The 18626-nt window shown below is 34.6% G+C and overlaps 1 protein-coding gene across 1 annotated transcript in view; it reads left to right on the top strand.

Annotated features, from left to right (window-relative positions):
• The window catches only part of LOC311085769 (elastase-1-like), a 262685-nt gene that overhangs the window by 24913 nt on the left and 219146 nt on the right, over positions 1 to 18626 (top strand). The gene's annotated exons all lie outside the window — the stretch shown is intronic.

Below are 18626 nucleotides of genomic sequence, written 5' to 3'. Positions count from 1 at the left end.
AGTGATGCCCAACACTTGTTCCACAGGCCAAAGTCATTGCTTGAGAAATAAATGGAGAAGCTTATTTCATTCGTCCTTCTGCTATAACTATGAATTGTATAATAATTTGTTGGCTAGTCTATAGACTAGTATTATTATTTTTACAACATTTTTGTGAAATATTTCTGTATTTCATCAGATAGTCCCATTATACCCATTGGAAGATTTTGTATTTTCAGTCATCAGATTCATCTACATTGTGACTTAGATTTAATCAACTGAAAACAGTGTCTGTAAAGGTGTGAACCAAGTGGCCCATAGAATCTGATAGGTGTGAAACAACATTGCTCAGGTACATTGCAGTGTAGATCGATCTCCTGTGGGAGGTCCTAACAGTTTTCTTTTGTTTGTAGCCCTTTTATCTTCATGTATAAAGTTCTGTCTCAACAGACAGAACTTTGGGTTAAGATTGTTGAAGGGCGACATGCTAACATCGCTGCTAAAGGACTGCTACACTACAAACCTTCAATAAATTCTTCTGCCCCACAAGAACTCTGGTCAAGCTTACATATTTTATGTATTGGAGAAATCGAATACATTGGTGAGCCACCCAAACCACTGCTCGGCCAAATACACCAAAATCTAACACCATCAACAACTAATACAAGCCTGATGTAAGCATAGAAAAGGGTGGAAAGAGAAAATACAGTATTCAATATAAATGTGATTCAGCACAGTTCGTTGTCCATGATTAAGGCTGCATTTATGCATGTATGTATGTAAGATAATATGTGTGTATGTTTATGCACATGTTTTACTGTCCTTACACCCCAGGGGCCCATAGCGCTCCCCGAAAGAGCAAAAAAAGGGCATATTTCAAACGACTGTAAATCAAGTCTAACTATGTATGCTATGTTTACTAAATAAATTTGGTCAAAGTTTTCAGACATGGAAAGGTGGTATAAAGGCATTTTAAAAAGTGCTCACAGTAAAATAACAAATTCCGGCCTGCCTCTAAAATATGTAATTGAGGTTTGCACAATGAACATACTTAAACACGCCTTTGTTCATTAAAGATACTACTTATTTAATTTAATTACTAAACTTTTAAACTACATTACCCATACGCCTAAGTCGTAGATGGAACAGGAAAACAGGGTGCTGCTATTTGTAGTTCATAGAAGTGTGTAATCAGTCACGCTTAGGGTTAGGGTTAGGGTTAGGATCTCTGTAAATTAGTAATTTCTCTCAACATTGCTACACCCCATTGTTAATTTAATGTATTACTGACGTAATAATAACAGCAAAACATACTTTGTAACAAAAATTTATTTTAATATGGCTTTAAAGGGATACTCCACTTTAAAATGAAAATTCTGTCATCATATACTCACCCTCATGTTGTTTCAAACCTGTATGAATTTCTTTCTTCTGCTGAACAGAAAGGAAGATATTTAGAAGAGCATCAGTAACAAGACAGTTTCTGGTCTCATTGACTTCCATAGTATATTTTTTTTCCTACTATGGAAGTCAATGAGACCAGAAACTGTCTGGTTACTGATGCTCTTCTAAATATCTTCCTTTCTGTTCAGCAGAAGAAAGAAATTCATACAGGTTTGAAACAACTTGAGGGTGAGTATGACAGATGACAGAATTTTCATTTTAAAGTGGAGTATCCCTTTAAGACCTCAACAGGTCCTGTGGATTCCAATGAAACCTCAAAGGCAGTGAAAACCCAGATTTAAAAAGAAATTATCCATTGAGTAAGAGGTGGCAAGATTGAAATCAAAACATGATAAAGCTGCTGGAATGTAAATTTACGATAACACAGTGAAAAAAAATATTTAAAAACGTAGCATATCTGACAGAAAATATGTAGCAGGGTGTACCACCATGGGTAGTAGGCCTGCATTTGACACTGGAGACACTAAATTGTCCATGTAGAGTGTGAATGTTTATTTGTCTGTCTGTGTTGTCATGCAATAGACTGGCCATCCGTTCGGGTTGTTTCCATTCATTAAGCCCAATATGCTGGCATTGGCTCCCGCACCTTACCTCACCACACCGTGAGTGTGTGTGTGTGTGTGTGTGTGTGTGTGTGTGTGTGTGTGTGTGTGTGTGTGTGTGTGTGTTTTTTTACAGCGTTGAACATTGTAGCCAATCACAGACATATATGTTGTGCCCATCACCGCAATGGCCAATCAGAGGTTTTTACGTGTGACACCTCGGAATCACGTTCGAGACGTTTGTTAACAAACATCTCGAATATATAGTAGTAGTTATAACCCTATACCACCTGTCAAAATGATTGATGACTTCCGGTCCCGCCCCCTAGATATGACATCTGGTCCCCGCCCTTCCGGTTGTCCGTTGAGCTGTCCCGCCCTTTCTGGCTTGTATAGATATGGATATGTATTGTCATATCGAGCGTTCGATCACGCGTTTTGACAGTTTTATCTACCGCATATGTTGTTTTTATCTATTATCTTTCCGGCATATGTTGTTGTTATGGTTTGCCCTATTGTCCTAGTTAGTCGTAGATCATGTGGTTTTGACAGAAAGTTTTTGACCCTATTTGACCCTTTTTATCCTTAGATCATGTGGTTTTGACAGAAAGTTTGAAGACTGTGTCACACAACCATTATCTCTTGTGGACACAAGCTGGGTGTATTTTCTGTGTTTGTGTACTGGTCATTTTAGCAGTCCGTTTGACTTTACGATCTGTATTCGCTGAATCGGACATAAACACTGATATCTCTGCTACACAGACGTCCACCCTCACATTCCTGAGGTAACAGCAAAAGTGAGAAAAAAGAGAGTTGTCCCTAATCATGTTTTATATTTCACACAAATGATATACAATAATATCTTAGCAAAAATCTACTGAAACCATTTAATTCAGTTTTAGATAAACAAAAGAATAAAAAATCATATTACATAAACATTCCGTTCTTTAGGCCTATAAGTGTATAAAATAAAATAGCTATCTTGTTAATTTAACTAAAGTTGAAAACCATTCAGTTCTTTATAAAAGTATATAATGAAATGCTTATAAAATAAATATCTTATTGATCCAATTGTTTTTGATAAACAAAAGAATAAAAATCATATTACATAAAACATTCCGTTCTTTATATACATTAAAATGGTTATCTTGCTAATTTAACTAAAGTTGAAAAACATTCTGTTCTTTAAAAGTATATAAAAAAATAATAAAAAAAAAAATCTACTGAAATTTCAGTTTTAGATAAAAAAATAAAATTAATCTAAGTCTGCTGACTGAAGATTTCATGAAGCACCAGACAAATGGTATGTGTGTGTGTGTGTGTGTGTGTGTGTGTGTGTACGTGTGTCTGTGACAGGTTCCGGTAAATTAGTGTGCCGTCATCTTTCTGAATTTATTTCAAAACATAATCGTAAAAGTTTAAATATGATCTTTTAAAATTAAAAGACTGTTTAAATAAAATCTTTGAAGTTTGAATACATTCATATCTTCTATTTATCTTTTAGAAGATTACTGTAGTGATTTTGTTTAACGGTGACGGGTGACCAAAAGTATAATTGTTATTAAACAATGTCTGTCTGTTCAAAAACTTTAGATTGTAGAAAAACTGTACTTTTTAGTCGTCTTAAATCTCATTTATATGAAAAGATTCAATCAGCATTTTTTTGTCCATGCGGGGTTTCAATTTTTATGGTGGGGGCTTTCCATAGCTATAATTAATTTTGTACCGTACACCTAAACACAGAAAACTACATTTGTACATTTTCAAAATGAAATAAATAAACAAATCATTTAATATAATTTTGTGCACACACACGGTTCTAAAAAATGAACTAATCTCTATTTTAAATTAAATTATTATTAATAACATATGTTACTAAAATGTAAACAAAGTTTTAGCTAAATAAATATATAAACAAAAACACCTTACAGCCCCAGATCCTTCAGAGATAAACCACAGTGTGAACTGAAGCTTCAAGAAACAGGGTATCAGACCAGATGAGTCTCGGGGGACAATGTCACAATGTCAGTAAATCTAGTCTGCTAACGCCTTTCCAGAGTACATCCAGAGTTTATACTAAATTCATTTAAAAGCATAACCTTAAAAGTTTAAATCAAATCTTTAAAGTTTTATTAAAATCATATCTTATATTTATCTTCTAAGAAGACGTATGTATTATTTTTAATAAACAACGTCTGTTCAAAAACATTAGATTGTTGAAAAACTGTGCTTGGGCATCTTAGATCTTTTGTCCATACAACATGTTGTCAAAGTTTTGTTGTTGTGTTGTTTTTAAGAAATCCGAGGACTCCACATTGCTCTTATTTAGACTAAGTTGTATCATTTGCAAAATCACTGACACGGCATAAGTAAAGTTGGTCTTGAGCGAATATTTAATTTTACTCGTCTTAATTCAAAGTAAAAGATCATATCATTTTTACTTGCATCTCCCGAACTATCCTTAATCAGTGTGGAAACACACAGGGTGAAACCCTTTTCTGAGAATATCGGTTATCTACTCAAAATATATGTAGAAGTGTAAATCTGGTGTTTAAAATCTGTCTGGTGGCCGCATGAATAGACTTTGGGGAGAGCTGATGATACTATCTATAGCAGGAAGCATGCCCTTTGACCTCCTCGATTGTGGAGGCTTTTTTGTTTGTTTGTTTGTTTTTTGTTAAAGACCCAACTACAAGTTAGTTCTCCCAAAAGAATTTCTCCCATCTAGTGGTTCTCCCATCTACTCGCTTTTTCAAATGCGTGTTGCAACTGCGGTAGCCGTAATGTGTCAAGAAGCTATGACAACATGGCTTCCAATAGCACATCATTGAGTTTAACGATACATGTTCTACTGTTATGGCAGCTATATAATGATTTACACAACCAAGCAATGAAAAAAGCTTGTAATTTAGACCATACCTTTGACTTACCTGTCGAGAAGAAATCAGGCAACTTCCCTTTCAAAGTCTTTCTCCTTCATTAGCTCTTTCCACATGGGGAAAAGCTATCCCGATATTTATTTACATACCGATAAATTAAGTTTTAGCTTTTAGGCGATGAGGATTCCTTCTCCTGCATAACTATGATCCAGAATTATAATGTACTGTGCAGCCTTTTCAAATTTGTCTGGGGCAGTATCAACGTCTCTCATATGGTCTAGCGGTTAGGATTCCTGGTTTTCATCCAGGTGGCCCGGGTTTCGACTCCCGGTATGGGAAGACAATTTTTTTTACATTGTCAACAAAATTCAAGTTCATCAATAATCATTTTTAGTTATCCATAGTCTTGGAGGCCTACACGAACTGCAGAAACAAGCAGAAGATATGTAAAAACTCATAAATGCTGTTTCAGTACTGAATCATTTTCACAAATACAATTATATAGAATTCAGAAAATTTCACTATGGAATATTTACTTTATCATTTAGTACATCATCATTTAAACTTTTCATCTCATAATTATGACGCATAGTCATAATTTTAATTTAAACTTTTTGTCATAATTATTACTTAATTCAGAATTACAATTTTTGTCAATTACGCCTTTTTAACGTAACACTATTTTGATGGTCCTTTTGAATGTGCTGTTGACTATAGTAGTGTTGATGATGAAACGTCTTGAGTTAGGCTAGCGCTTTTTGTCCCTCTCTGTTATTATAGTGTTTCAAGATGGCGGAACGGCACGGAAGCCTCCTTGGACTTACCCGCCCCATGTAAATAAAGATAAGAAATGTTTCGCTTACGAGGATAAGTCAGATCATTGGCAGAGGTCATTTTACACCCATGAGGACATATTTTATGAATACAGACAATGATTTTAGCTAATAAAATACCATTTTTTTCAACGAGCGAATCTACACATGAGAGGCCTTCAGAAGTCATAACTTCAGGGGTCAACAGCTTAGGCCCGTTGGTTTAGGTATTTGTAAAAATCAAATACTGTATTACACTTTTCAAAGTTACAATAAAAAGACCTGTTGTGTTCTGACACAAGGCCATTAACTTGTTTTTATAAATGTATTTTGCTTATTTCTACAAATATCGGCCTGAAAATTGAAAAATCAGAAAAAGAAGAAAAAAACAGTGTTTTAAAATACAACTAAACCATGATAATGTTTAGTTTAGATGTTGATGACTAAGCTTCTGGCATATAGTGCAACCACGCAACAAGAAATCTAATATTGGTGTAATCTTTGCTAGGTCTCACTCACGACACACAACTTTGTAAATAAAACAAAATATCATTGTAGTCATTGTACTGTAATTTAACCATATTTTATTGATTAATATTATGGCTTCATGTTGATTTAAAGTTTTTAATTGTTATTAACTAATACCTTTATCTTTTAACATCCGGCACAAAATGAAAGAGATGTATTATTTGAAAAAAAAAAAAATAAAAAAAAAATGGAATGTTCACAATCACTATGTGTCAAAAACAGTATGCGTGTAAATAGTTGTGCTAAGTTCCACACCCTATGGACTAACTTTAAAAAACAAAACAAAAATACACATACATATATATATATATATATATATATATATATATATATATATATATATATATATATATATATATATATATATATAACATACACAAATCATTTCTTAACTAAGCAACTGCTTCTTAAATTATCAGACACTCACCGCACTGATGTTAACATCACCATATATTGTGTTTTCTACCATGATTGTAGTAACTATTGTCCCACCATTCTTCTGGGCAATTGTTAAGTTAAGCTGATTAGGGTTCTGAATTAATGGCTGTCCCAATGATGTAGAAATATTATGCTTTCGTCATTGTGGAAGGTTGTTAGGCTGTTGAACGTCACCATCTGTTAAAAAATGAACAATTAAATACACAACCAAAAACCATGTAAACATTATAGTAAAGCTTATTGAAGATTGAGAAACATATTGATTACTAACAAAGTAAATTATACAACTTTTCCTACGTTTGATATTCTTTTTTCTGATTTTTTTCACTATGGACTTGATCCTTTTTAATGCTGTTTTCTCTCCATATTTATTCTGTAGTTCCTCTACTGTGTCTTCCAACCTCCCTGTTGTTCCTCTCCAGCTGTGTTAACCAAAGACAAACAGTTAGAAGAATAAAATGTATGTACAATAGCAAAAATAAAGTTGGTCATTAGTTGTTAGGGTTAGATACACCTGTAGACACATTCATACACCCGTCCGCCTGTTTTCATTTAGCATACACCAGAGTTCAAACATTCACTTTTTCACTTTTTATTTATTACATCGAGAAAACATGAATACGACACACTGCACTTGGATGAATACATTTATTAGATTTATTTAATAATATTACCAGTTCCATATTATCTTTATTAAAAAATAAGGCAATAAATGATTTTATTTTTTAAATTTGACTGCATTCTTTACTTTTTGATTTATAAATTATAATAGACTGATGGGAAAAACATTATTTTGCAGTTACTTTTTTAAAATTTGTTTTATTATTCAACTATCTCTTTCTTTTTGTTAGATTTTATTAGTTGTAATTTTATATATAAACATTTAACTTTTAAAATAAATGTTTTACAACAACATCACCATCTTCCGCTATATTTGGGCCTCCATGCTCATCTATTTACAGTATATGATATTGGTGAAGGGGGCCAGCATGAATATATTTTTTAGGGGGCCCCCGAATTCTCTACGGCCCCGTTCACATCGCATCGTAAGCGCATAATATCACCTGCTCAAGTACGTCTTGACGAGTTTCTTCTGTATTAAACAGCGAATCTTCTCAGTCAGATCGTCGCAAGATCTCAGGAATCCTCTCACACTGCTTGTGTTCACGCGCTCCATCGCTAACGATTCAAACTTCCATAAAGCGCGCCAAAACAGCAGCGCGGAGATGTGACGTCATGTGTCGAGCGGGCGCTCGTAAAAAGCACATCTTTGCATTTCTTCTGAAACAACAATTTTTAACATCACTATCGCAACACTTATCGTATTGCCGGCTGGGATTGTAATGTTTTGTATGCCGTTTTCTTTACACTCACCCCGGATATCTGTTTCCTGCAGTTAGCTGTAATGTTAGTGAACTCTAGGTCTTCTCTTTGTTCATATACGACAGTATTCGCATGAATTGGCTTGATTTGATAAAATTATGTTTTAAACCATCATCTTCACTTGAGACATTTACATTATACCGTCCTAGTTTTTAAATAGCGCTAAAATGTATATTTTAACCCTTTATGCGGATATGCCGCACAAGGTTCTCTGTTCTCTGGTTCTGTGTTTTTAAAAATAAAGACAAGGATACCTCTTTCTATAAGCGACCCTTAAAATCTGTGCATACAACAAAACACGTGTAGGTGTACGATGATTTATCAGAAAATTACTTTTGTTTGAAGAAAAACTTAAATCAGCTGGTGCTTGATAACTATTGAAGTTATGATGATGCGATATTTATCACGTTTTCATTTTAACTCAATACTCTATGAACTTTAACATCTTGTTGGTCAAATTAACTAAAGCCTGCGCATCCTAGCTACTTTCTAAATGTGTGTAACAGAACTTATGGTGAACAATTTAGCCATATGTTTTAAACGTGTAATGTTTAAACAAATTTTGTTACTGGACTGAGTGAAAATAATAAACTTCTCCTTTGTTTTTATTATTTATTAAGTTAAATGCAAATGATAGGAAAACTTTAGGATAGGAAAGTACGTACAGCGCCTTTGACCAATCCTCTACATATGGGGCACTTGCGCAGAGAAGGTGCACATTCTTTGCACACAACTAGGTGACCACAGGGGATGAAGACAATGTTCAGTTCCTTATCCATGCAAACTTTGCATGTGCGCTCCTCTTGAAGTCTTTTTAACTGTTCCTCCATAGGCAAGTCTGAAAGATCTTGACTAGGGGATGCAGCTTCATTTGTCTGGGGCGTCGGGCCACACTCAAATTCCATCTCTAAAGCAGACTTCACCACAGGATTGTTCTCTTGTTCTCTCACAAATTCTCTTGAGTCGCTGTCTCCATTAGTCAATAGCTGCTCAAATAGTCTTGGCAATCTTACTTGAATCTGATGAACAAACTCTTGGCCCTTTTCTTGCAAGAGGTATTCACATCTTGGAAACCACTTGGCATGTTCTACCCATGGATCATCACCAGACTCCCAACATCCGAGTACACCATCGCAACAAAAGCACTTCACGTCAACATTACGACCAACATAGTAAAAACCAGCCTTAGCCAATTGTTCTGGTCGAACAGTTATTCTTGAGGGCCAGTAGACAAATGTGAGCAACCTTTCTTCACACCGTTGCATTGCTGATACATTGAAAGGGCTAGATAAAGGTACATTATCTGCACGGTCACCTCGAACGAAACGGCAGCTGGGGTAATGTCTCTGGTGCTCTGATACTGCACGATCTCCCGGTTCCCAGTTGCTAAGCTGGCCTCCACAACTGAAGCAAGCCACTCTGTCGCCCTGGCCAAGGTAGTAGAAACCAGCTTTGGCAAGCTCGGCCGGAGATAATGCAGCAGGAGTCCATTTCTTAAAGGTGTCAAGGCGTTCCTGTTCCCGACGCATGCCAAGATTGTGACAAGCCGGAGGGCGCTGGTGAGACATATCCATGTAACCGGGTCTCATTCTGATACTTCGGTGATGGCTGGTGTTGTACCCCTGCATAATGTCTTGTAAAACATCTATGTATCGTCGGGAATTTGTAGCCGTTAAAAATCTCCACATACGACTCTTTAACGTTCTATTAAATCGTTCTACGACGCTGGTTTTCAAATCGGTAGCGGTAGCGAAATGATTAATGTCGTACCTTTTCATTACATCTTGAAATTGTTTGTTAAAAAATTCTTTCCCCTGATCCGTCTGCAATTTCTGTGGCACACGACCCTCTTCGAGTATAGACTCGAACGCTCTAGCGACCTCGCGAGTCCACGCGTACTTGCTAAATACGTCTATGCACGTCAGTAGATATTTATTACCGTCGTTATCCTAGGTGTAGGCGATCATGTCGACTAGATCGGCCTGGAACTGCGTATCGACCCCGTACACAACCACTCTATTTCGTTTGTATTTTATAGGGGCTGTTTTGTGTAATGTGTAAGCATCCTCACCAGCCAGCCATTCTGAAACCTTTTTATCGCTTAAACGGACCCCACTTTCTTTTAAGACGGCGTCCTTTAATCGTTTTTTACCCCCTAAAGAGCCGGGGTTGGAGGGTGTATAATAAGCCTTTTTCATGAGCTCCGACATGCTGCCGTTTCAACCGCTGCAAAAGAATAACGCGTACATGTGGTTTGAATCAATCTTTTATTAAAAAAGTTACAGGATACATGATATAAGTAAACATGGATAAATGATGTTAATATAACACAAGTAAAAATGGATATAATAGAAGATAGTAAAAATGATTATAATACAATATACATGGATATAATAGAAGATAGTAAAAATGATTATAATACAATATACATGGATATAATAATAATAATGTTAGTACAACAAAATCTAAGTAAAATTGAATATAATGATGTTAGTACAAAACGGAATATAGTAAAATTAGATATAACGATGTTACATGCATAGTCTAAGTAAAATGGATCACTGATAGTCTAACCAGAAAAGAAAGTCACGGCAGGCCATCATGTTACGATCTAGGATGTAATCGACATACATTTCGATAATTTTTTCAACGTTTTTAATCACTTCGACAATTTGAACAGCATCATCCTCATCATCGGAGTCATATTCTTTTGAATTCTTTACCAGCTCGGTACAGACATCCGCCACATACGTACAAGTACACAGCACATCGGTGAACCCTAGTAGGGATTGTGATTCACACATCATATCTAGAACCTGTTTTATCATTACATCAGGCGGATCGGTACCATAAGCGCATTTGTCCGTCAAATCGTCCCATGAATTAGCCAGTCCTCTTATATGTATCATATTTTTCTTGAGATTTGCCTCACGCACAGTTTCATAACACGGTGTATCAGGGTGGGATGCATCCGCAATAATCTTATTCATCAGTTCGGTCATCTGGTGTCTGTAATGGTCTTTAAACATGAATTCCATACAGCTCTTTAGGCTACAGGCAGCACCCATACTGGTGGGGTCTTGGTCACTCTCCATTCACGATCGAGAGACCTTCCCAGAGATCAACGACGTCGTGCACTATTTCCTCGCAGGGTTTGTCCAGAAGTCTCGCGCTGATTTCTTCTAGCTTAGCGGCGATGAATGGTTTGTCTTTTAATTCGTGCAGAATAGTCCCGACTGTTCCTTGAATCTCCTGAGTCCTTGCGGCACAATTATCCAAGCCTTGTGTTTTTGGGTCGGAAGTTTGCGTCAGGTTCAGGCAAACAGGACTTTCAACTTTTGTTGCAGTAGCACAGCAGTCTGTGGCTAGTAGAGCTAGATCGTGCGATGTCCTGAAATATTTATCATGACAACGACTGGGGTCCGCCTCTCGCCTCAGCATAGGTGAATTGTTCGCAACAAACATTTTGCGCAGGCTTTAGTTAATTTGACCAACAAGATGTTAAAGTTCATAGAGTATTGAGTTAAAATGAAAACGTGATAAATATCGCATCATCATAACTTCAATAGTTATCAAGCACCAGCTGATTTAAGTTTTTCTTCAAACAAAAGTAATTTTCTGATAAATCATCGTACACCTACACGTGTTTTGTTGTATGCACAGATTTTAAGGGTCGCTTATAGAAAGAGGTATCCTTGTCTTTATTTTTAAAAACACAGAACCAGAGAACAGAGAACCTTGTGCGGCATATCCGCATAAAGGGTTAAAATATACATTTTAGCGCTATTTAAAAACTAGGACGGTATAATGTAAATGTCTCAAGTGAAGATGATGGTTTAAAACATAATTTTATCAAATCAAGCCAATTCATGCGAATACTGTCGTATATGAACAAAGAGAAGACCTAGAGTTCACTAACATTACAGCTAACTGCAGGAAACAGATATCCGGGGTGAGTGTAAAGAAAACGGCATACAAAACATTACAATCCCAGCCGGCAATACGATAAGTGTTGCGATAGTGATGTTAAAAATTGTTGTTTCAGAAGAAATGCAAAGATGTGCTTTTTACGAGCGCCCGCTCGACACATGACGTCACATCTCCGCGCTGCTGTTTTGGCGCGCTTTATGGAAGTTTGAATCGTTAGCGATGGAGCGCGTGAACACAAGCAGTGTGAGAGGATTCCTGAGATCTTGCGACGATCTGACTGAGAAGATTCGCTGTTTAATACAGAAGAAACTCGTCAAGACGTACTTGAGCAGGTGATATTATGCGCTTACGATGCGATGTGAACGGGGCCGTAGAGAATTCGGGGGCCCCCTAAAAAATATATTCATGCTGGCCCCCTTCACCAATATCATATACTGTAAATAGATGAGCATGGAGGCCCAAATATAGCGGAAGATGGTGATGTTGTTGTAAAACATTTATTTTAAAAGTTAAATGTTTATATATAAAATTACAACTAATAAAATCTAACAAAAAGAAAGAGATAGTTGAATAATAAAACAAATTTTAAAAAAGTAACTGCAAAATAATGTTTTTCCCATCAGTCTATTATAATTTATAAATCAAAAAGTAAAGAATGCAGTCAAATTTAAAAAATAAAATCATTTATTGCCTTATTTTTTAATAAAGATAATATGGAACTGGTAATATTATTAAATAAATCTAATAAATGTATTCATCCAAGTGCAGTGTGTCGTATTCATGTTTTCTCGATGTAATAAATAAAAAGTGAAAAAGTGAATGTTTGAACTCTGGTGTATGCTAAATGAAAACAGGCGGACGGGTGTATGAATGTGTCTACAGGTGTATCTAACCCTAACAACTAATGACCAACTTTATTTTTGCTATTGTACATACATTTTATTCTTCTAACTGTTTGTCTTTGGTTAACACAGCTGGAGAGGAACAACAGGGAGGTTGGAAGACACAGTAGAGGAACTACAGAATAAATATGGAGAGAAAACAGCATTAAAAAGGATCAAGTCCATAGTGAAAAAAATCAGAAAAAAGAATATCAAACGTAGGAAAAGTTGTATAATTTACTTTGTTAGTAATCAATATGTTTCTCAATCTTCAATAAGCTTTACTATAATGTTTACATGGTTTTTGGTTGTGTATTTAATTGTTCATTTTTTAACAGATGGTGACGTTCAACAGCCTAACAACCTTCCACAATGACGAAAGCATAATATTTCTACATCATTGGGACAGCCATTAATTCAGAACCCTAATCAGCTTAACTTAACAATTGCCCAGAAGAATGGTGGGACAATAGTTACTACAATCATGGTAGAAAACACAATATATGGTGATGTTAACATCAGTGCGGTGAGTGTCTGATAATTTAAGAAGCAGTTGCTTAGTTAAGAAATGATTTGTGTATGTTATATATATATATATATATATATATATATATATATATATATATATATATATATATATATATATATATATGTATGTGTATTTTTGTTTTGTTTTTTAAAGTTAGTCCATAGGGTGTGGAACTTAGCACAACTATTTACACGCATACTGTTTTTGACACATAGTGATTGTGAACATTCCATTTTTTTTTTATTTTTTTTTTTTTCAAATAATACATCTCTTTCATTTTGTGCCGGATGTTAAAAGATAAAGGTATTAGTTAATAACAATTAAAAACTTTAAATCAACATGAAGCCATAATATTAATCAATAAAATATGGTTAAATTACAGTACAATGACTACAATGATATTTTGTTTTATTTACAAAGTTGTGTGTCGTGAGTGAGACCTAGCAAAGATTACACCAATATTAGATTTCTTGTTGCGTGGTTGCACTATATGCCAGAAGCTTAGTCATCAACATCTAAACTAAACATTATCATGGTTTAGTTGTATTTTAAAACACTGTTTTTTTCTTCTTTTTCTGATTTTTCAATTTTCAGGCCGATATTTGTAGAAATAAGCAAAATACATTTATAAAAACAAGTTAATGGCCTTGTGTCAGAACACAACAGGTCTTTTTATTGTAACTTTGAAAAGTGTAATACAGTATTTGATTTTTACAAATACCTAAACCAACGGGCCTAAGCTGTTGACCCCTGAAGTTATGACTTCTGAAGGCCTCTCATGTGTAGATTCGCTCGTTGAAAAAAATGGTATTTTATTAGCTAAAATCATTGTCTGTATTCATAAAATATGTCCTCATGGGTGTAAAATGACCTCTGCCAATGATCTGACTTATCCTCGTAAGCGAAACATTTCTTATCTTTATTTACATGGGGCGGGTAAGTCCAAGGAGGCTTCCGTGCCGTTCCGCCATCTTGAAACACTATAATAACAGAGAGGGACAAAAAGCGCTAGCCTAACTCAAGACGTTTCATCATCAACACTACTATAGTCAACAGCACATTCAAAAGGACCATCAAAATAGTGTTACGTTAAAAAGGCGTAATTGACAAAAATTGTAATTCTGAATTAAGTAATAATTATGACAAAAAGTTTAAATTAAAATTATGACTATGCGTCATAATTATGAGATGAAAAGTTTAAATGATGATGTACTAAATGATAAAGTAAATATTCCATAGTGAAATTTTCTGAATTCTATATAATTGTATTTGTGAAAATGATTCAGTACTGAAACAGCATTTATGAGTTTTTACATATCTTCTGCTTGTTTCTGCAGTTCGTGTAGGCCTCCAAGACTATGGATAACTAAAAATGATTATTGATGAACTTGAATTTTGTTGACAATGTAAAAAAAATTGTCTTCCCATACCGGGAGTCGAAACCCGGGCCACCTGGATGAAAACCAGGAATCCTAACCGCTAGACCATATGAGAGACGTTGATACTGCCCCAGACAAATTTGAAAAGGCTGCACAGTACATTATAATTCTGGATCATAGTTATGCAGGAGAAGGAATCCTCATCGCCTAAAAGCTAAAACTTAATTTATCGGTATGTAAATAAATATCGGGATAGCTTTTCCCCATGTGGAAAGAGCTAATGAAGGAGAAAGACTTTGAAAGGGAAGTTGCCTGATTTCTTCTCGACAGGTAAGTCAAAGGTATGGTCTAAATTACAAGCTTTTTTCATTGCTTGGTTGTGTAAATCATTATATAGCTGCCATAACAGTAGAACATGTATCGTTAAACTCAATGATGTGCTATTGGAAGCCATGTTGTCATAGCTTCTTGACACATTACGGCTACCGCAGTTGCAACACGCATTTGAAAAAGCGAGTAGATGGGAGAACCACTAGATGGGAGAAATTCTTTTGGGAGAACTAACTTGTAGTTGGGTCTTTAACAAAAAACAAACAAACAAACAAAAAAGCCTCCACAATCGAGGAGGTCAAAGGGCATGCTTCCTGCTATAGATAGTATCATCAGCTCTCCCCAAAGTCTATTCATGCGGCCACCAGACAGATTTTAAACACCAGATTTACACTTCTACATATATTTTGAGTAGATAACCGATATTCTCAGAAAAGGGTTTCACCCTGTGTGTTTCCACACTGATTAAGGATAGTTCGGGAGATGCAAGTAAAAATGATATGATCTTTTACTTTGAATTAAGACGAGTAAAATTAAATATTCGCTCAAGACCAACTTTACTTATGCCGTGTCAGTGATTTTGCAAATGATACAACTTAGTCTAAATAAGAGCAATGTGGAGTCCTCGGATTTCTTAAAAACAACACAACAACAAAACTTTGACAACATGTTGTATGGACAAAAGATCTAAGATGCCCAAGCACAGTTTTTCAACAATCTAATGTTTTTGAACAGACGTTGTTTATTAAAAATAATACATACGTCTTCTTAGAAGATAAATATAAGATATGATTTTAATAAAACTTTAAAGATTTGATTTAAACTTTTAAGGTTATGCTTTTAAATGAATTTAGTATAAACTCTGGATGTACTCTGGAAAGGCGTTAGCAGACTAGATTTACTGACATTGTGACATTGTCCCCCGAGACTCATCTGGTCTGATACCCTGTTTCTTGAAGCTTCAGTTCACACTGTGGTTTATCTCTGAAGGATCTGGGGCTGTAAGGTGTTTTTGTTTATATATTTATTTAGCTAAAACTTTGTTTACATTTTAGTAACATATGTTATTAATAATAATTTAATTTAAAATAGAGATTAGTTCATTTTTTAGAACCGTGTGTGTGCACAAAATTATATTAAATGATTTGTTTATTTATTTCATTTTGAAAATGTACAAATGTAGTTTTCTGTGTTTAGGTGTACGGTACAAAATTAATTATAGCTATGGAAAGCCCCCACCATAAAAATTGAAACCCCGCATGGACAAAAAAATGCTGATTGAATCTTTTCATATAAATGAGATTTAAGACGACTAAAAAGTACAGTTTTTCTACAATCTAAAGTTTTTGAACAGACAGACATTGTTTAATAACAATTATACTTTTGGTCACCCGTCACCGTTAAACAAAATCACTACAGTAATCTTCTAAAAGATAAATAGAAGATATGAATGTATTCAAACTTCAAAGATTTTATTTAAACAGTCTTTTAATTTTAAAAGATCATATTTAAACTTTTACGATTATGTTTTGAAATAAATTCAGAAAGATGACGGCACACTAATTTACCGGAACCTGTCACAGACACACGTACACACACACACACACACACACACACACACACATACCATTTGTCTGGTGCTTCATGAAATCTTCAGTCAGCAGACTTAGATTAATTTTATTTTTTTATCTAAAACTGAAATTTCAGTAGATTTTTTTTTTTATTATTTTTTTATATACTTTTAAAGAACAGAATGTTTTTCAACTTTAGTTAAATTAGCAAGATAACCATTTTAATGTATATAAAGAACGGAATGTTTTATGTAATATGATTTTTATTCTTTTGTTTATCAAAAACAATTGGATCAATAAGATATTTATTTTATAAGCATTTCATTATATACTTTTATAAAGAACTGAATGGTTTTCAACTTTAGTTAAATTAACAAGATAGCTATTTTATTTTATACACTTATAGGCCTAAAGAACGGAATGTTTATGTAATATGATTTTTTATTCTTTTGTTTATCTAAAACTGAATTAAATGGTTTCAGTAGATTTTTGCTAAGATATTATTGTATATCATTTGTGTGAAATATAAAACATGATTAGGGACAACTCTCTTTTTTCTCACTTTTGCTGTTACCTCAGGAATGTGAGGGTGGACGTCTGTGTAGCAGAGATATCAGTGTTTATGTCCGATTCAGCGAATACAGATCGTAAAGTCAAACGGACTGCTAAAATGACCAGTACACAAACACAGAAAATACACCCAGCTTGTGTCCACAAGAGATAATGGTTGTGTGACACAGTCTTCAAACTTTCTGTCAAAACCACATGATCTAAGGATAAAAAGGGTCAAATAGGGTCAAAAACTTTCTGTCAAAACCACATGATCTACGACTAACTAGGACAATAGGGCAAACCATAACAACAACATATGCCGGAAAGATAATAGATAAAAACAACATATGCGGTAGATAAAACTGTCAAAACGCGTGATCGAACGCTCGATATGACAATACATATCCATATCTATACAAGCCAGAAAGGGCGGGACAGCTCAACGGACAACCGGAAGGGCGGGGACCAGATGTCATATCTAGGGGGCGGGACCGGAAGTCATCAATCATTTTGACAGGTGGTATAGGGTTATAACTACTTATAGTTAATTTATGAAATACTGCTGGCAAGATGTTGAATACATAAAACAAAAATATGTAAATTCATCCGAAATTCAAATTCAATATTATGATATAATTTTCTAATCCCGTTACCAATAATGCCACACTTTTTTATTGTACTATTTTATGCCCTGCCATGTTCGCTACATGTTGTCTTCAATACAAAACAATTGTAACAAAAAAGGTGTATTGTTACTGCTGTACGTACACACTGCCTTATTATTTTTTTTAAAGAGAATTGACAGTGAAGAGCAGGGCAAAAAACAACAACAAAAAATCTGTTATGTCAAAATAGATCTGTGCATGAAGTCTCTGCAGTATATTGTCTTCTAGACATGCCAATTTGTACATTTTATTACTATTTTTTCACTTGACTGTTTTAACCTTCTGGGCTTCTTCGTATTATAGTCACACTTAGCTTCCTCCCGCCCGAAAACGGGCGAAGCCTTAAAATCTTACTTTACTTTTTCCCAGGATAACCAATCAAATATATTTTTGTTCTATAATGTTTTCTGATTATTATTTAGAATTTTTGGAATTTTTTATGATATTTTGCATTAATTATATAATTTTTATGAGCTATTTTTTCCATTAGAATTAATATATTATTTTTTATTTTTTTTATTTTTTTTTATTTTTCAATAAATGCAACATTTCACATCAAAATAGAGTGCAGGCCTTAAAAAAAAAAAATTTCAAGTGAGAAGAGCGCCACCTAGTGGCTTCAAAATGTATTAATTTGTGTCATGTCCTATAACCGCCTATAGGCGGCCTATAGCTTTTTTATTTATTTATTTGATTTATTCCCATTCGGAAAGAAAAAAAAATATTACTAAGCAACCACTGAATGGAACAACACAAATTATATA

Source organism: Abramis brama (assembly GCF_963993115.1).
Source record: "Abramis brama genome assembly, chromosome: 6".
Lineage (NCBI taxonomy): Eukaryota > Metazoa > Chordata > Actinopteri > Cypriniformes > Leuciscidae > Abramis > Abramis brama.
The sequence above is the reverse complement of the archived record's forward strand: the minus strand, read 5'-3'. Positions and strand labels throughout refer to the sequence as shown.